General features: G+C 40.3%; 1 pseudogene; it reads left to right on the top strand.

The window, feature by feature from the left end:
- The first annotated feature begins 5378 nt into the window (after positions 1-5378).
- LOC129108992 (ZP domain-containing protein-like) lies at positions 5379-8636 on the top strand (annotated as a pseudogene).
- Positions 8637-21030: the final 12394 nt, after the last annotated feature.

Raw genomic sequence — 21030 nt, 5'->3', positions numbered from 1 at the left:
TATATGAACATATCAAAGAAATACCTTACAGCAGAGAATTAAAAGTATAAAGAGTGCAGAAAGCAACACAGGGTGGGTGGGTCAAACCAAAAAAATGTGAAAATGAGAAGTCAACGTTAATTCATTAGTCATGTAACTTCCGTACTTAAGTAACAACACTCCAGAAGTTAATTTGAACTCAAACCATGATCTTTTCCTAAACGTAACTAAGTGTTTCACTATCTCTTCCTGAATCTAATTAAGTATTTCACAATCTTTTCTTAAAGATGTAAAGTATGTATGATAAACAACACTTCAACCGTTCTGCCATACTCGTGAGCAATAGCACGTTTAAAGCACATACAATTCAATTCAATTTATTTATTTAAATCACAAATTTGCTTCAGAGGGCTTTAAAATCTGTAAACATTAATCAAACACGGTGTTTATGTTCAGAGTCAAATGAAAATCTGAGTACCCACTTAAGTTGAAAGCTGAAAAGACAAAGCTGAGCCGTTCAAACCAACATGGAGATTAAATTGATTCATTTAAAAACACTGTAAACAAACATTGATGATGATCACCCAGCTGTGTACTGGAAAACACTTTTCAGAGACAGAAGCCAAATACTTTGATTGCACAATATCATTAGACTGCGATGAGAGATGTAGAAAATCTAGTTGTTACGGGAAGAGCAAGATGTATTATTGTTGTTGCTGAATACCATTCGTTTGTGTAGATGATGAAATCGTTTGGCGATCAATCCTGCAGACTGAAAAAGGAGCCAAAATAAAAGTAATTTGAGCATTTGTGTAAGAATTGTTTTTCCTGCATTCAGTTCTTTGAACCAGATTCAAAGAAATTTGCCAAATAATGTAATTATTCGCCTGTCAATGCAACTAAGTCCGTTTAAACCTATCTTACAGTGCAATGATTGTGTTTTCGTTTCACTTTCCCGCAAAAGAGGTGTGCCAGCATGCTGGCATTAATTATGTTTCCTTTATGTGCAACTTGGCACTGTTGCAGGCGTTGACCATATAAAATGTTGTGGAACCGGTTTACAGCCTATTCCGGCACATCGTGTGCATTCCATTAAACTTGAAAGGACAGCCATCATCTGCCCAGCCTAAAAGTGTGTATATATAAGGATGCTGCAGGTGGAGGTGAGCGGTAGAGAATCTCCAGAGAGAGGGAGTTCAGGGCATCATGGCTTCCACATCAGTGCTCCTGCTTCAGCTGCTCCTGGTCTCACTGGCGTCTGCATCTCATCACTTTGGGGGAACCGTGACCTTCACCTACAAAGGAAGAAACCCTGATGGAACATTTCGGGTGAGAGATTAAACTTTTTATATAAGATATGCAACATGCATTACAGATGTTGTGTGAATTTGTTTCCCTTCAGATTTGTCATATTCTCGGGAAAAGCTTAATTAATCCCTTTATTATTATTTCTGTTGTTATTTTGAATTGGTTTGAATATAAAACGTTTTTTCTATTAATTATATACATGTATTTAAAACAACTGTACATCCACTTTTTTTAATTAAGAGTAAGAATTGAAGTATAAAATAATGTGGGTTGCTCACGCGAAATCGGTCAAATAAGTAGTCTTAATTTATGATTCCTGCTTTCATTCTTGCTCTTTCTTTTGCTGTCGGCAGCATCCGCTGAGAGTTTATATTATGTTCTTGGCTTTTGCATTTCACTCAAAAAAACATTGTTGTTGCTCATAATCAAGGCACACTAGGTTAAGGTAAACACCCTAAAGTATTTTATATAAAAAAACTGAGTACTGTTCATTGATTAATATTTGATCTATAACTTGTTCAGGTAAAAAGAAGAATGCTGTGGAATTCCCCAGTGGCTGAATCCGAGGACCTTTAGCCTTGCTTTAAATAAGAATTATTTCACAAAATAGCATAAAAGCTTGATGAGAACAATTATTAACTTAATCTAAACGTTGCCATATCATCATTATTGTTGTCATTAAGGTTAGCATTCACGTTTTCTGTACTCATCTCAAGATCCAAGGACATATTGCAATATTATTGTTTTTTATGTTTTTAAATAAAAACCTATGCCTTTAACTATATTTGTTGTTGATCAAATTGTCATAACAAATAAACACCCGTCTTGAAATTGATTTCATTACAGTGTAAAATAACTAACAAAATACACAGAAATACAATTCATAAGAATTTCCTTAGCTTCGGTAGAGCAACCATCTTTTACTGTATGATGTTTTTCCACAGGTGGACATTCGCAACAGAGCGACCTATGATGGGTGTCAGTACTCCCACTCCTGGTTTTGTTCCCAAGGCCACTGTGGCTCTAACCCCAGAAGTGAGAGAGGTGTAATTGACCAGAGCACCAATGCACCCCGATATAACAGACAATGGTGTGAAACTGAAACAGTCAACACAAGAAACGTCCCGAGTGACAAACCTTTTGAAATGAGGTGAGCTTTTCTTTTTCACTTAAATCATGAAAAGTAGCATCTGTTCCATGCAGTATTTCAAGAGTGTTTTTTGATTGATGCACATACCAGGGCTGCTAGCTGCTGTTGGATCCCAACGCGTAACGGGGTTAATAGTTGGAGACTACAGACTTCAGTGGATTTGGGATCAAGATCTGACACTGGAAAACCAAACAGATCACCAGACATTGCCATTCTACCTTTCCTACGGTAAGTTCCCTACAGTTATCATTGAACAGCTTGGCTAAACTTTAAGCAGTTTGTTAAAAAGTGTGGAAAATGTGCTACTTTGCCGCTCTCCCAGTGGCAGTCCACAAATACTGAAATTCCGGGGCTGAAAGCGAAACTTGGTCTGCAATAATGTTTTCTGGGACGGGATTGTTTCCTACAGTATGTCTACAAAAACATCATATGCTTTCAGAATAATTAAGAAAAAAGAATAATCGCAAAAAATTTGAGTTGCTTTACATTAAATCATCAAATAATAAGGGAGTTCACTTACTATGATTAGCTGTAGTCCTTTAAAGGATGTCTGAATTATTTTATGACAACATTTTCCCATTGGGAGGAGCCAAAAATATAATAAGAACATTTTATTCTTCTATTTTAATTAGGAATAACAGTAAAAAATAATTGTGATCTGTATGTTATTATGTCATGTTATGACTTTACAACACCCTTAGCAGCGTGTCACTGGCTTTGTATTACTGCTGATTTGATCCTTTTGTGTAAATGATTCTTTACAAAGCAGACTGTTACTAACTCATGTTAATGTGTCTACTCAAGAGTTCCACAGAACTGCCCACGGACGTACAAGCTGATGTCCTTTGATCCTGATGGTGACAAAGTTCGATGCCGATATGGAAATATCAGAAATGTAGAGTGTGACTCGTGTAACCAACCCTCAGGCTTTGCCTTGGATCAGGTTAGTTGAAAAATCTATTTCCTAATACATTGTACAATACCTCACTGATGCTTTGCCTCACTTAACTTCAAAATGTTCACCTTATCAGGGCTCTTGCACATTACACTACCATTACTCCAATGCCAACGCCAGAGTTTATGGATTTGAGTTGGTTGCGGAGGACTTCCCTCAAAGGCCCATCAGTCTGGCCTACACTGATGGATCCCAATCCAGCAGGGCCCCACTGGTTGTGAGGAGTAAGAGACAAGCCACCACAGGTACCTGGTGGACTCCAGGTACTACAGCCCCTCCAACTACAATGCCCTGGTGGTACACTACTACATGGTGGCCCACCACAACAGTTGCACCAACAACCGCAGCACCAACAACAGCAGCACGAACAACACCATGGTGGTGGTATTCTACAACCGCAGCACCAACAACAGCAGCACCAACAACACCATGGTGGTGGTATTCTACAACCGCAGCACCAACAACCGCAGCACCAACAACCGCAGCACCAACAACACCATGGTGGTGGTATTATCATACAGCAGCACCAACAACAGTTGCACCAACAACCGCAGCACCAACAACAGCAGCACCAACAACACCATGGTGGTGGTATTCTACAACCGCAGCACCAACAACAGCAGCACCAACAACACCATGGTGGTGGTATTCTACAACCGCAGCACCAACAACCGCAGCACCAACAACAGCAGCACCAACAACACCATGGTGGTGGTATCCTACAACCGCAGCACCAACAACAGCAGCACCAACAACACCATGGTGGTGGTATTCTACAACCGCAGCACCAACAACAGCAGCACCAACAACAGCAGCACCAACAACTGCAGCACCAACAACAGCAGCACCAACAACAGCAGCACCAACAACAGCAGCACCAACAACAGCAGCACCAACAACCGCAGCACCAACAACCGCAGCACCAACAACAGCAGCACCAACAACTGTAGCACCAACAACCGCAGCACCAACAACAGCAGCACCAACAACAGCAGCACCAACAACCGCAGCACCAACAACAGCAGCACCTACAACAGCAGCACCAACAACAGCAGCAGCACCAACAACCGCAGCACCAACAACAGCAGCACCTACAACAGCAGCACCAACAACAGCAGCACCAACAACAGCAGCACCTACAACAGCAGCACCAACAACCGCAGCACCAACAACAGCAGCACCAACAACCGCAGCACCAACAACAGCAGCACCTACAACCGCAGCACCAACAACAGCAGCACCAACAACCGCAGCACCAACAACAGCAGCACCTACAACAGCAGCACCAACAACAGCAGCACCTACAACAGCAGCACCAACAACAGCAGCACCTACAGCAGCAGCACCAACAACAGCAGCACCAACAACCGCAGCACCAACAACCGCAGCACCAACAACAGCAGCACCAACAACAACCACGAGACACCTGCATGCCTCCACTCCTCCACTCAGTAAACTACCTTTGCAATTCTCCCTTCTTGGTGAGTCTAGTTTTACTTTTTATTTTTATTTTGTGACAACATTTTCAATGAGCCAAGCCACAAAGACTGAAATGTAGTCTTTGTGGCAGTAGTAAAGGTGTCCATTTAATGTATTACTTACTTATTGCACTTTATTATAAAATTACCTTTTATTTTTGACTCCAGTGGACCCACCTGTGTATTCATGTCAGGAGGGACACTACTTGCCAAAGTTTGTGGACCCAACACCTTTAAATGGGGCCCGCATCCAAGCAGAGGTCAACAAAGAGGTGGAGATCAGAGTCAAAGCACAAGCGGCATGGGCAACGTGAGTGAGAACCAACGTGATCAGTGTTGCCTTGATGTAAGATAACATCAGCAGTAAGGAGTCAATGAATATTGGCTTAATCTTTGTTTTGTTTTCACACAGAATACATGATATAATCATCAGTGGCCCACTGAATATCAGCAAGCAAAGGAACACACATGAGGAGTTCGTCATTAGGTGGAAGCCTGTCGAAACTGACCTGGGAGACTTTTTCCCGATCTGCTTTGCTGTTGAAGCGGTGACAGGGTAAGCTTTGGTTTCCTTATGAGAGGATTAGTGTGTGTGTGTGTGTGTGTGTGTGTGTGTGTGTGTGTGTGTGTGTGTGTGTGTGTGTGTGTGTGTGTGTGTGTGTGTGTGTGTGTGTGTGTGTGTGCGTGTGAAGCCAGGATTTGACTTTGTTACACATTTGTGCAGGTCTGCTGGAGCCAGTACCACACAAAATCATATTCACCATTACCACCCCTACCCAACTTCACAGTAAGTAACATGTATCTGTGTTTGGTGTTTTTCTCTTAGGCAACAAGGTATATATTAAAATTAGAAAAAAATGTCAACCATTAAAGAATCTCAAGATTTTAAATAATTTGCAGTTACCTACACTATAACAGTGCTAATAGTGCTAACAGTGCAAACTACAGCTAAAGTACTAACAGATCAAACAACTCTTACAGTGCAAACCGAGCTAACAGCGCAATGCAGATGCTATCAGGATTTGGATTGTCTAACTTTTTGATACAAATTTGCCAAATTTTTTATGAATTATTGTTAAAGTTACCTACCTACCGAGCTAGAAGACAAAAACATTAGTTATGATTTTCAGGCTTATCATATCGGCCTAACTGAAAAAGTAACAGGCATTAAATCAGTGTTCACCGATGTTTCTCAGGTCTGGCATCTATCAGTCTGAGATGAGGTGTGTTCTGGTAGAAGTTCAGAGGGTGCAAGGTGAGTCTACTTTAATGTCAACATTTAGTTGTATAACTACAGCTGTAACAGTGTATATGTTCACCAAATATATCACATGCTAAATACTAGGTTAAAGTGCTAAATATTGGTTGCATGGCTGGTTAGGGTACTTCTATTAAGTGCTGTTTTTCTGTTAACCTTCCTACCAAACAAAATTGAGAGCCATCATTGTCTGCAAAAGTCTTGCTTGACACAAAAATATCACAGTTCACTGTTTATATAGACTGAAACCAAACCAGCAGAACTGTACAGAACAAAAAACATGTATACTTTCATTCAAACACATTGTGTCCACACATTGTAGCCTGGGGGCCATTCCTTCCTCATAAAACATTTGTAAAGTCATTTTTGAATCCTGAATTGTTAAGATCGACGTCTCCTTCTTTTTTCTATCTTTGAAGGAACATTGCTGAATTTCTTGTTGGCATTACTGCTACCTGTAAATAAATGGAATACCATTGGTTTTAATGTATATTTTTAAATCTCTCCCTCTAGTTAATTCCCATGTGATCTGCACCGAGTCCACAATGACAGTAGAGGTTGAGAAATCTTCATTCTCTGGACTCCATGAGGACCATTTGCGGCTCAATGACGCCACCAACACTGCCTGCAGGCTGCGCTCCAACAGCACTCACGTCTTCGCTGTCATCCCCTCAGCGGTTGTGGCACTGAGATCGAGGTAACGCAGGATTTTAGTTACCGGCTGTGCTCTTCTCTAAGTTATCGGTGTTGCCTTTATCTAGCAGTATGAAGACTGAATAAATAACCTTTTACTCTGCAGGAAGACCAAGATAACCTCCGGTTCAAGAATGAAATCACTACGGTTGACAACATGGCCGACGTGATCACCAGGAAACACCTGCTGGGGGTGCAGTTCTACTGCCAGTACCCCAAACGTGGAAATGTGACACTGGGCTTCACAGCACACAGGAAAAATATCACAGTGTGGGAAAAGGGCTTCGGCACGTTTACCTACCAGTTTGAGTTCTATCCCAACAACCGATACCAAACCATGATTGATCCAAATTCATACCCGCTGGTGTATGAAATAGGGAGCAGGATCCACATGCAGATAGAAGCCACCTCCTCTGTCAACAACACCGTGCTGTTTGTGGAGGCCTGCAGAGCTTCACCATACGACAACCAAAACTACCATCAAACCTACTCCATCATTGAGAATGGGTAGGCATGACAACACCTCCTAGTGGCAATAGAGGACATAGCAAAGTATTTGTAAACATTTGGTGTGTCGTTCATGTGAGAGGTTTCTATCTAAATTACCCGTGAGGTGTGAATGACAGACGATAGATTTGTGGACAGTGGATTCATAGATGAACAATAGATGTCTCTCTTTCTTGTGTTTTACAGTGTAGATGATTATCTCCTCTTACTTAAGAGGCTCTTCTATGTAATATCACCAGTCAATGCTTAACTTACTTCATCTTTTGCATAACCTATAACAGCATCCATTGTAAGGCATAGAGTAACTAAGGAAATATGTCTTATCTTTTGTTTTTTCTCTGACTAGGTGTATTGTGGACCCGACTGTTGAGATCCATCAGTCCTCCCACCAGAGACAATTCCAGTTCAGCATGGAGGCCTTCAAGTTCATCGGCTTGCATGATCAGGTGCAGACTGGAGCAAAGGACTGCTAATGTCTCTGTGAAATCTCTAAATGCTTCAACGAATGCCTCCAATTCATAATGTCAGTTTATTTATCTGACTAGTTTTACTAAATGATAAGTAACACTTGAGAGAAAGCTGCAAAGAAATAAGCAACCATTTTAAAGAATGTTCAATTCCTGCACTGACTTTATTAGAGGCATAATGTTTCAGTCATGGATCTTCATCAAGCATCAAATACACAAGGATAACACATTTTTATACTGAAGCCACAGGGCTTAACAACAAATCAAAAGGGGGAAAACAAATCTCTGCAAACAACTGAGACACTTATCACTTCAATCATTTATAAAAAGAAAACATCCTAATGTCAAGCACAGCTCTGCCATCTTCCCACTAGAAGAGAGAACGATTTGTCTGCTGATGTAATGACAGCGTGTTCTGTTTCATTCAGGTGTACATCAGCTGCACGGTCCTGATGTGTGAAGCAGGGAGCCCCAACACCAGGTGTTCACAGGGATGCATCAACTCCACAATGCCAGGCGGTTTGCATCATCACCACAGAAAGAGAGAGGCTGTCATTCAAAGCGCAAGGCACTTCGTTTCCCAGGGTCCCCTGCGCTTGAAGAGATCAGCAGAGAGCAACGAAAGCTCAGGTATGAAAACAGAGAGGGTTTATTCTTTACTTTGGACAAGATCAAGTTGAAAATTGTGCTTCTCTTTTCTCCAGTGCTCCACCTGAATCTGAACCTGGTATTCATCGCTGGATGTCTTCTTGCAGCTGTTGGCATGATCAGTGCAGTGGTCATGTACAAGGCCAAAATGTCAAAGGTCAAATACCAACCTTTGCCCACATTTGAAAGTTAAGACAGCACGCAGAATACCAGTTCTGAATTAATTACATTTGACTACTTAAAGTTTGCCATTTGATATTGACTTTTGGTGTGTCTTATGTGTCTTTCATCTTCATAAATGTCTACTGCTTTAAGAGAAAATACTTCAGTGCAAATAGGGAAATCAGAAATCCAGAAATCAGCTTTATATTAATCAACATTGAAGGGTTATTTAACCAGTACTGCAACGGATGGGTATGATTTAATACATGTATCTTGATTTATATGTGTATTCCTGCTGTGTTCATTTTATTAAACTTTTATGAAAATGGAGCTACATCAAATTGAATGAGAAAAAACCTTTTTTGAACATTAAAGCTTGTAAATGGTTTTGGTAGAAACCCGAAATACATTATATCTCGCCTCTAATGGATCAATAAAAATGTTCAATTATTTCTGGATTTGCTTTCTTCGATTATCTTTCTCTCGTACACACTGTCAAATTAACAAAATTAAATTACATTATTATTTTCACAAACAAATCATTTTGGACACCTTTAATGGCATTATCTCACATTTTAATGCGTTTTTGCAACTGAAATCTTTTCACAAACTATTCACTCTGTTTCCCTGGAACCCCTGACGGTTTGACAATACCTGGTACAATCATTACCACCCCATAAAGCTCTTTTATAATGGAAACGTTATTAACTCGCCAGCAAATGGACAACTGGAACAGCATCCCATTTGTATTCACAAATAACTATTAACTAAAAGTGATTCAGAATTTAAAATGTTGTCTCTTAATTTAAACCAAATTGTTCAGTAGTGTAATTAGCTACTGGCAAAGTTATGTCTGGTCTCTATGTAAACAAAAGGTTTGGCAAAGTTAAGCAAAACACCTGAGACTCATTTCTATTCAAACTACATCTATTGTTGTGTTTGCTGGTGTTACTGGCAACAGACCTAGAGGAAATCTGGACCGGCAGCAAAGGTTACACAGGCTAGGAAGCACTGTGTAACAAATATTTATAACAGTGGGTTAATGGAGAGAGGACAAAAGTTTGCTATGTGCTCAAGCCAGAGCTTGTTTTATTCTGCACACAATTGCATACCAAAGCATTTCACATTAACACAGATGGGCACAACTACGTTGTAACACTGTAGTTCATGGGCAGAACTAGCTAAGCAGCATTACAACGTTGGTCGGAACAATTAGCAACTATTACATTCACATTAGACCGCAACCAAAGTACAAAACAGGAAAAACAAGTTTTGCAGTACCTGGATTGATAGAGAGAGAGAGCCAGAGCTTGTTTTATGCTGAGCTGCACATGAGCTGAGCTTGTAGCTACGGTCTCCCTAAAGTATCCACTTTAAAACTCCATCTACTGACGTGATAGTGTGAAACCTTGAAATAAAGTCTGTGAAAAGCGTAAGAAAAGTTAAAAGGGAGGGGTAGACAGGCAAACATCAGATTTTCCCCTAACTTCCAGGGCAGACATGCAGGTTAATCTCTAAATTTAGCACAGATTACCCACTTTAATGCCAGGAACTCCGGCTTGCCAGAACGGAGATCGTAGTTTTTCTCAGCAGGCGTGAGTGTCCTGGAACCATAAGTGACAGAGTTTGTTTCACTGCTGTTGATGGAGCACTGCCCCAGACCTATATTTGATGTGTCTTTGTGAAGTACGAAGGCCAAATCAAAGTCTGGGTAGGCCAGGATGGGTGAACTGGTTAGCATGACAACAAGGCGTGACACCACAGCATTGTGTTCTCGTTTCCATTGGACAGGTAGCACTATTTCTCTACCTGACCTTGGGCTTATTGGATTTAGCTGGGTTGGTTCTCTGGCTGATAATGTAGTCACAGAGAGAATAATGTAGTCACAGAGAGAGAGAGAGAGACTGAGAAATGATCAATGACTGATTCCTGACTGATTTTTCGCTAAGCTTAATTTCAATCAGGACCCACTTCATTAGAATGAACAATCATTTATTGCACATGCATAACAAATGAATAGTGAAAAGTCTTAGGTGATCGGACTCCATTGCAAAGTAATATAATAAAGCTGAGGTCAGATAATGCATAATCCCCCCAAAAGAGATTTATTTTATCTGAACATATAAAAGAAATACCTTATAGCAGAGAATTCTTAAGCAGAAATAGAAAATTAGTCATAAGAGAAGTTATAATAGTTATTTTTCTTTTTTTAATTATTTATACTGTTATTTATCTAGCACTGCACCTTTACTGCTTCTTTTTGCACTTCTGGTTAGATGCTAAAATTGCATTTCGTTGTCCTAGTACTTGTACAATGACAATAAAGGTGACTCTAATCTAATCTTATGGGTAGAACTTGTTTGGTGGGAGCTTGCATGAGTAGCCGCCAGTGTCAAGAGGAGTAAAGCTAACCATAGCAAAGGATAGAGTAGGGTCTCAACTGACCGCAGAACAGGATAGTGGGGTCGCCATAGACCGGATAACAGAATAATTGGGGGTCATGTTAGACTGTAGAACAGAATAGTTGGGGGTCAGGTTGACCTCAGCAAAGGATAGTTGGGGTCATGTTAGACCGCAGAACAGAATAGTTGGGGGTCACATTGGACAGCAGCACAGGGTAGTTGGGGTCATTTTAGATGGCAGAACAGGATAGCTAGGGCAAGTTAGACTAGAGAGAAGATAGTAGGAGTCACCTAGTTAGAACAGACAAAAGATAGTAGGAGTCACCTAAAACAGGATAAAGGAGAAGACGGTCACATCATACCAGAGAATGAGAGTACAGTCCTGTTAGACCAGGTAATTTTCAACCAGGAAATGAGAAAAAGGGGTCCATCTTGACCAGGTCAAATAAGAACAGTAAATTAGAAAATTGGACCCTCTAGACCACATGTGTCAACTCAAGGCCCGCGGGCCACATCCGGTCCGTGAATGAATTATCTTTGGCCCACATGATAAAATCTATTGACTATTAGAGCTGGCCCGCAGGTATATCGCACGCACCACCAAAATACTACAAATCCCACAATGCACTGTCTGTGTGTCGGCACGTCAACGCGCCTCACAGTCTGTATTACAAACCACTTTCACTTTCACTATCCCTCTCCCCAAACAATGGCTAAACGAAAGGTGGAATTTGAAAACAGGAGTTTTCAAGACAGGTGGGAGGCACAGTATATGTTTGCGGATGTAAAGGGCAAAGCTGTGTGTCTTCTGTGCGGAGACATATATATATATATATGTGTGTGTGTGTGTGTCTTCTGTGCGGAGACAGTGTGGCTGTAATGAAACATAAGAAGACACTATTTCAGTTTTTAATGTAGTTTCATTTTTGCATTTTTTTTCTCTTGCTACTACAGGACATTTGATTTTTCTTTGAAGTAAATTATTTTTTGGCTGTTGTTTGCCTGTAGAAAATGTTTTCACTTGAAATTACTCTGGAAAACTGCAGATAGAGCCATAAGCAATTAATGAAACTGATTTTATTACTTTTATTTTTATTTATTTATGTATTATTTATCATTTTTATTTCATTTATTTCATAATTAATGTTGTTATAGGCAATACTCTATAGGCCTTGTTAGTTCCAGGTTCAATATGTGCACTAAGGTTCTTTCAATAAGTTTTCAATAAACATTGAACCCTCTGGCCCTTGACTTGTATCAATTTCTTTATTTCAGCCCACTGTATATTTGAGTTTGACACCCCTGCTCTAGACCAGGTCATGTGAGTCCAGGAAATGAAAACAAAATGTCTCTCTAGACCAGGTCATGTTACACCAGGATGTGAGCAAATTTGTCCCTCTACACCAGGTCACGTTAGACCACGGAAATGAGAAACCAGGTCACGTTATACAAGGAAATGAGAAAACGGTTACGTTAGATCGAGAGATAGAGAAACGATGCGTCAGACCTGTCATGGCCATGACCTTGTTTGTTTATCTGTGTGTGTGTGTGTGTGTGTGTGTGTCTGTGAGGTGGGCGTGTCACCCTCTCACTCTCCCCAGCTCCCTGATTACTGCCAAGCATACTCACCTGCTCCAAGCCACACACCTGCCTTCAATCTACTCATCAACACTGCAGTATATCAACCCCGGTCATCCACTCACTCAGGGCCAGATCGTTGCATTTATGTCAGACCTTCCAGCAATTTCCCGTGGACTGATTTCCCGTTGCTGACCCTGCCTGCCTGTCTGGACTTCCCTGCCTTGCCTGTGCCCCGGTCAACAACTCAGCCTTCTGTTCCCGACCCCAAGTTTAGCCTCCGCTTCCTCTGGTTTCCGTCTGCCTGATCCCCTGCCTGTTTCCCTCTGTGAGTCATATCCTGCCTGTCTGTCTGCTGAGTTCTCAGCTTTAAATAAAGCTCCAGAACTTTATCTGTCTCCTGGTCGTTCTGCTTTTGGGTCCACACCACAATCCGTGACAAGACCAGCAAATTGAGAACACAGTAACGTCAAATGAACAGACACGAATGCAACACCATCATACAGTGAATGAGATAATATCCACTTAAATAATAGAATGCGAGAAGTAGCATCAGTGATAATTTGAAGAACATTATGCATGAAGGAGATAATGCTATCTCATGCTGTGAGACTAAAGAAATGACATGCCAATAATACAAGAAAACAACTTGAAAATGACCACCACCAATTATATGAATGATTACCGTACATTTTAAGGACTTAACGATCTTTGATTTCCGAGTATTATGTTGAGGTCGGGGCGGATGTAGGAGGTGAAGGCAGAGGATGACCAAGTCTAATTTGTTGCAGGGACATTATTAAAGTTTGACAGCAGCGATGCGATTGGTCCAATGGTAAAGTATTAAATATCTCAAATATTGAGCCGCCCAACAAACTCATGTTTACAAGTTCTGTTAAGATGACTATTTTTTTCTTTCATCACGGTTTTTGTAAGTCAGTGACGTCCTTTTATAAATTATTCAGAAATGTTAAAAATATGGCTGCAGTGATTACAATCCTGATGATTAGAATTGTTTCAATCTCAACTTTGTTCAGTTGTTTATCATTATAAATAGAAACAGGGCTTCTGTATAAATCACACAATCATATTACAATACATTCTTTATTTGTTATTATTATTTTTGAGAACTGCTTTGTGTTTTATTTTTTATTTTATTTTTTATTTATATTTTTATTGGAAAATCACACTACAATACTACAGTCAGGGAAATACAATTTACCTTTTTCCTTCTTTTTTTTTTAAACATATGCATATGCACACGGCCACATATACACACATAAACAACCAAAATACCCCCACAAAAAAAAACAAAAAAAAAAAAAAAAAAAAAAAAAAAAAAAAAAAAAAAAAAAAAAAAACACTGATAGGAATATAGAAGAAAACAATTAAATTGAATTACAGAGTACCGTGTAATAAACAAAGAACAACCACCCACCCCCGCCCCCACTCAGCTCAACATGACCAACACACATATTACTGGTTATTTATGCAATACAAAAGATACAACAATAACAGACACCCAATCAATTAGGTAGTACCTTTAAATTAGTGAAATAGGAAATAAAGGGTTGCCATTTGGAGAAAAATTTGACTGTACATCCTCTTAACGTGTACTTAATTTTCTCAAGTCTCAAAAAAAACATGACATCTTTGAGCCACTGGGAGATAGAAGGATATTTAACAGACTTCCAATGTAACAATAAGGAACGTCTTGCTAGTAAGGATGTGAAAGCTATAATGTCCTTTTGTGTAGGGTTAAGTGCAAGTGTAGGGTCAGGAATCCCAAATATAGCAATCAGAGGACAAGGTTGGAGATTAACCCCAAGAATAGAGGACATAATAGCAAAATAACCCACCCAGAAACCATTCAGATCAGGACAAAAAAAAAACATGTGGCTAAGATGACAAGGAGAGCCATGGCATTTATCACATTTGTCTTCCACTTCCGGATATATTTCAGATAGTCTAGACTTGGAAAAATGTACCCTGTGTAAGACCTTAAATTGAATAAGTCCAAGCCGAGCACAAGAGGTGGTAGATCGTATCCTCTCTATGGCCTGTTCCCAGGACTCCTCATGTATTTGTATTCCCAGCTCCCTTTCCCATGTACACTTAAGTTTAGCGTTAGAGTGGTCGCTAAAAGCTAAAATAATACCATACAGCTTTGAAATGATTCCTCTGCGATGAGGGACAAATGAAAGCATGGTTTCCCACTGGTGTTCAGGAGGTAAAGAGGGGAAATTAGGGAAACGCTTAGCCACAAAATTACGAGTTTGAAAATAGCGAAATAGATGAGTAACAGGAAGGTCATAGCGAAATGACAAATTGGCAAAACTGTCAAAGACACCATTTACATATAAATATCTGAATTGTGTAATACCCTTATCATACCACACTGAAAATGTCGAATCCGAAAGCGATGGAGGAAATAGATGGTTGTTATTTAAAGGACCCAAGGAAGATGCAGCTACAAATTTAAAGTGCCGTCTAAATTGATACCAGATTTTGAGAGTGTTAAGGACCACTTGATTATCAGTATATAGAGAGGGTTTTATAGGTAAAGAAGAATAAAGTAGAGCAGGTATCGAAGATCCCCTACAGGATGACAGTTCCAATTTACACCAAGAGGATTCAGGAGATTTTAACCAATAGCAAAGTTTATGGATGTGAGCTGCCCAATAGTAAGTTAGAAAATTAGGTAATGCAAGACCTCCACTAAGTCTGCATCTCTGCAGTAAAGTTTTACGAACCCTAGGTGATTTCCCACCCCAAATAAAAGAACAAATTATCTTATCCAGTGAGTCAAAAAAATGTTTTGGCAGAAAAAGAGGAATTGATTGGAATAAAAATAGAAATTTTGGTAAAATATTCATTTTAACAACATTGATCTTGCCAATTAATGATAAGGGGAGGTTACCCCATCTCTGAATATCAGATGTAATCTTTGAGATAAGGGGAGTGAAATTTGCAGATGCAAGGGTAGATAAAGTACGAGTCACATTAATACCTAGGTATTTAAACCCTGATGGATTAAATTGAAAAGGTAAATCTGACTGTTGAATATGACATGCTGCAGTATTAATGGGAAAACACTCACTTTTCCCCAAATTTAATTTATAACCTGAAAAAGCGCTAAAGTTCTTCAGAATGCTTGAAACAGCAGGGATAGAGAGTGTAGGATCAGTTATATACAGTAACAAATCATCCGCATACAGCGACAATTTGTATTCAATTCCATTACGGGTGATTCCTTTGAATAAGGGAGAATATCTTAATGTAATAGATAGAGGCTCGATAGCGATGGCAAAGAGCAAAGGTGATAAAGGACAACCCTGGCGACATCCACGTCCAAGGGCAAAATAATCTGAATAAACATCATTAGTATGGACACTTGCCTTAGGGGACGAATAAAGGAGGCGAATCCAAGAGATAAATTTATCACCAAATCCGAATTTCTTCAGAACTGCAAACAAGTACTCCCACTCTACCCTATCGAATGCCTTTTCAGCATCCAAAGAAATCACAAGTTCAGGAAGTTCAGCCGAATGTTTTGAGTAAATTATATTGAAAAGTGTACGGATATTAAAAAACAATTGACGACCCTTTATAAAACCATTTTGCTCTTCGGATATAATATGAGGAAGCACACACTCTAAACGGGATGCAATTACTTTAGCCAACACCTTTACATCAGCATTAAGCAGAGATAATGGTCTATAGGAACCACATGAGGTTGGATCTTTGTCCTTTTTGAGAAGGAGAGCAATAGTGGCTTGTGTCAAGGTTGGTGGTAATAATCCACTGTCCAAGGATTTGTTGAATACTGATAAAAGCAGCGGTGCCAATTTACCAATAAAAGTTTTGAAAAATTCAATCGGAAACCCATCAGGGCCTGGGGCTTTGTTAGATTGCATAGCTTTAATGGCATTTGATACTTCTTCAAGAGAGAGTGGGGAGTCCAGATGCGTGGCAGTATCAGTACCAATGACAGGATTTGACAGATTCTGAAGAAATTTGTTCATTTCAGTGTTGTCTGTAGGAAATTCAGATTCATATAATGACGAATAAAATGATTTAAAAGTAGCATTAATTTCCAGAGGATCCATAGTAGTAGTGTCACAAGTATTTTTAATACTAGGAATCAAACGGGAAGTGGCCTGTCGTCGTAGCTGATGTGCCAGTAAACGACTTGCCTTGTCGCCATGTTCATAATATGAACCACGACTGTATAGTAACAAGCGCTCTGCCTCTTTAGTTGAGATAAGATCAAATTCTGCTTGCAACTCAACACGCTGCTTAAGTAGTTCGGGGGAGGGGTTCAGTGCACATCTTCGATCAAGGTTACTAATCCCAGATGCAAGTATATTGAGCCTAGCATTAATCTTTTTATTAGAGAGAGCAGAGTAAGAAATAATTTGACCTCTCAGGTAACATTTAAGTGTCTCCCACACCAATGAATCTGAGGAGGAGTCATTTTGATTGAAAGACAAGAACTCGTCAATAGAGTTTGAAATATGTACGCAAAATTCTTTGTCTGCCAAAAGAAGAGAGTTAAATCTCCAAAGTGGTGGGCTACGTTTATAGGTAGAAAATTGAATATCCAATAATAAAGGGGAATGGTCTGATATTACAATACCTAAATAATCAGATGAATTTACGCACAAATCAAGTGTATTGTCAATAAAAAAGTAATCGATCCTAGAGTATGAATGGTGCACCTGGGAGAAGAAAGAGAATTTTTTAATAGAAGGGTTACGAGCCCTCCATGGATCAATAAGACCATTCTGTTTCATAAAATCAGAAAATGTTTTAGACATAGCAGATTGAGTCAGATTGCGAGGATTAGACCGATCCAAGATTGGGTCAAAAACACAATTTAAATCTCCCCCGAAGATCAGCAGGTGTGTGTTCAAGAAGGGGATGTTACTCAGCAATCTGTTAGCGAATTCAACATCATCGAAGTTCGGAGCATATACATTTACCAACAGAACCTTTCTTTGCATTAGGGTACCAGCAACCATGAGGTATCTGCCATTCCTATCAGCAATAACATCAGTGGATGAGAAGTTAACTTTTTTGTTAATTAAAATGGCGACTCCTCTAGCCTTTGAATTAAAGTTTGAGTGGAAGACTTGACCTACCCAAGGGCAATGTAATCTATGGTGATCTTTAGTGCGAAGGTGAGTCTCCTGTAAAAACACTAAATCTGAGTTTAAACGTTTCAAATGTGCAAAAACCTTAGATCTTTTGATAGGATTACCCATACCTCTGATATTCCAACTGATAAATCTGAGAGGTGTGCCTGACCCAGCAATGCTGGGATCTATATTGCTATTAACCATTTAAAAAAAAAAAAAAAAAAAAAAAAAAACATAATGTAAATGTTCATAGAGAGCCAAAGTGGGACACCCTCCCCCCAACATACCCCTAAACATAAATACACCCAAAGTCCCCATATAACCACAGAACAGAGGAGACAGCAGTGTTTCCCACAATAACCAAAAGTTGTCCACAATAGCGTTGAACAACCCGGAGACTACACGGAGCATGCAAAAGAGAGAAAAGAGAGAAAAATCTCCCGCCGATTTCGACATTATTCAACAGTATACGCGCAATGATAAACATGTTATATTGAAAAAGCTCACATATTGATTCACTCGGAGATCAGAGTCTTGACATAGCCGCTGGCTTCCTCCGCTGAAACGAAGTCCTTCTCAACACCGTTGTATGTGATGCGAAGTCGCGCTGGATGCATCAGTCCATACCGAGCACCGTCAAGGCCACGGAGTTGGCGCCTGACCTCGTTGAATGCAGCCCGAGCCCGGGCTATCTTGGCGGTGTGGTCAGGGAAGACTGAGATGGTCAAGTCTCTGACTTTAATCTGTCGGAGCTCTCTGGCGCGGCGCAGAACGTCAACACAGTCACCGAAGTAGTGAAATCTGCACACAATGGCTCGTGGACGCTCACCGGGCTTGGGTTTGGGTTGGAGGGTCCGGTGGGACCGGTCCAAAAGCGGCTCCTTTACCAGACCGAACGCCTCCGTCAGTAAGGCGGCTACAGCAGTAGTGGTACAGGTGTCAGGGCCCTCCGGTACTCCCACTATCCTGATGTTATTCCGCCGTGATCTGGACTCCAAGTCCTCACATTTATTTTCCAGCTTGGCCACGTTAGCTGTAAGGGACTTGATGGTAGTTTTCATCTCGGCGATGTCATCGGAGCACTCGGTGAGCGAGTGCTCCATCTCTCCGACCGTACCTTTCAGCTCGGACACGGTAGCATCGGTAGCAGCTCTATCGTTCGCCAGCTGTGTCTTCACCGCTTGTAGGTCGAGCTTGATAGTAGACAAAGCATCCCCGAGAGTGTCCTGAAGTTCCTTCTTAAAAATATCTGCAATATCTTTCCTCAGTGAGGCCAGCAGCTCGAGCCTGAGGGCGGTGGAGTCGAGGTTAGCGTGAGTCGCGGCGGTCTGTGCAGGAGCCGATGGCTCACCCAAGCACGCGGTCGCGGTTTGTGGACTGGGCCGCAGGTGCGTCTGAACAGTATTGCGAGTTTTAGAGTTTTTTGTAGACATTTTACGCAGTTCAGAATCAAACTTCCTAACCAAAAAGTAATGCGGAGTAAGAAAAGACAGAATATGTGACTAAAAAGCGCAGATGAATTACAATTTAAATCGAAATCGGCAGGAGCCTCCAAACTCACGTCCTACTCCATTAAAGCTCAGCAGCGCCCCCTGCTTTGTGTTTTCTATTGATGTGTGGCTACAACTATCATACTGCTGAACAAAAGATAACCATAAACATGTTTTCTGAAGCTGAATTTTTATAGCAGTACATTTAACAGCTTGCAGTGGATACAGTTGAACCAACTGCAGCTCCTTATGTTCAGTCTGAGATGTTGACTGCACATACGTAGAGCATCACAGTTCTTATCGTTCCAGAGTCCCCAGGCTTGAAAACACAAAACACACAAAAGTGAAGCAATGTGATTCATTGCCAGTAGGCATTTTGAGGTTATGATGCCTTTCATTGTTATGTTTTCTCTTTTTGCTCATCGATTTGTACTTTGATACTGTATGCTACTCTTAGATGTGCTCCCTTATATTCATTGTACTTACCTTGAGCCCGTTTCTCTCTTCCTGTTAAGGAAACCCAGGTCTCTGAAAACAGTCATGAAAGGTGTTTCATGAAAGTGTCATCCTGTCGTGTCTTGTATGAGGTTCAAAAGTCTAAAAAATTCTCTCAAATTATAATATCTCATCCTGCACCTTTTTGTTTACTTTCCCCAGTAGTTCGTCTCAATGCATCCCTCTCTGCCCATCCAGTTGATGGAAACTGAAGTTATTCTGCTAGGCCCAGATCACCTCCGAAATCAATTATATAACGATATAATTTCTCTAGATGGTATTGCCCTGGCATCCAGCACCACTGTAAAGAATATTGGAGTTAACTTTGATCAGGATATGTCCCTTTAACTCTCAGATTAAACAATTTTCAAAGACTGCCTTATTTCACCTACGTAACATTGCAAAAATTAGTAACATCCTGTCTCAAAGCGATGCAGAAAAATGTGTTCATGCATTTGTTACTTTTCGGCTAGATTACTGCAATTCCTTATTATCAGGCTGTTCTAATAAATCTTTTAAATCTCTGTAATTGATCCAGAATTCTGCAGCACATGTACTAACAAAACCTAAGAAAACACATCATATTACTCCTGTATTAGCTTCTCTTCACTGGCTCCTTGTTAAATCAAGAATATCATTTAAAATCCTTCTCCTCACCTACATTGCACTAATTTGCCAGGCACCGTCTTATCTTAAGGAATTTATAGCACCATATTACCCCACTAGAGAGCAGCGCTCCCTAAATGCAGGGTTACTTCTGGTTCCTAGAGTATCAAAAAGCAGGATGGAAGCCAGAGCCTTCAGTTATCAGGCTCCTCTTCTGTAGAACCAGCTTCCAGTTTCATTTCGTGGGGCAGACACACTCACCACATTTAAGAGCAGGCTTAAGACCTTCCTTTTTGATCGCGCTTATAGTTAGGGCTGGCTCAGGTTTGACTTGGACCAGACCCTGGATATGCTGCTACAGGCCAAGACTGTTGGGAGGCTTCTAAGATTACACTGAGCTCCTCTCTCCTTTTCTCTATCTAAATCAAATAACCTAAATCTCCAATAAAAAAATTAAATAGTAATAAACAATCAATATATTTTCAAATATGACCAAAGAGCTTCATGTAAAACAGGCAAATAAATGTATAAAGGTAGGGACGGCTACCGAAACTAGGTATTGAATGATTAATAAAGATTGGAGTATTGATAAGCTCCAGTGTTACTGGTGCTTTTTCATGTTTTGGTCTGTTTAAAAAGCATGTAGACGAACGTTAAACCTAATTTATTTGGCCAGTTTCATAAACTGCCGCTATGTTTACAAACACACGATA

This window comes from Anoplopoma fimbria, chromosome 2 (assembly GCF_027596085.1).
Source record: "Anoplopoma fimbria isolate UVic2021 breed Golden Eagle Sablefish chromosome 2, Afim_UVic_2022, whole genome shotgun sequence".
NCBI lineage: Eukaryota > Metazoa > Chordata > Actinopteri > Perciformes > Anoplopomatidae > Anoplopoma > Anoplopoma fimbria.
This window is presented reverse-complemented; position numbering and strand designations above follow the sequence as displayed.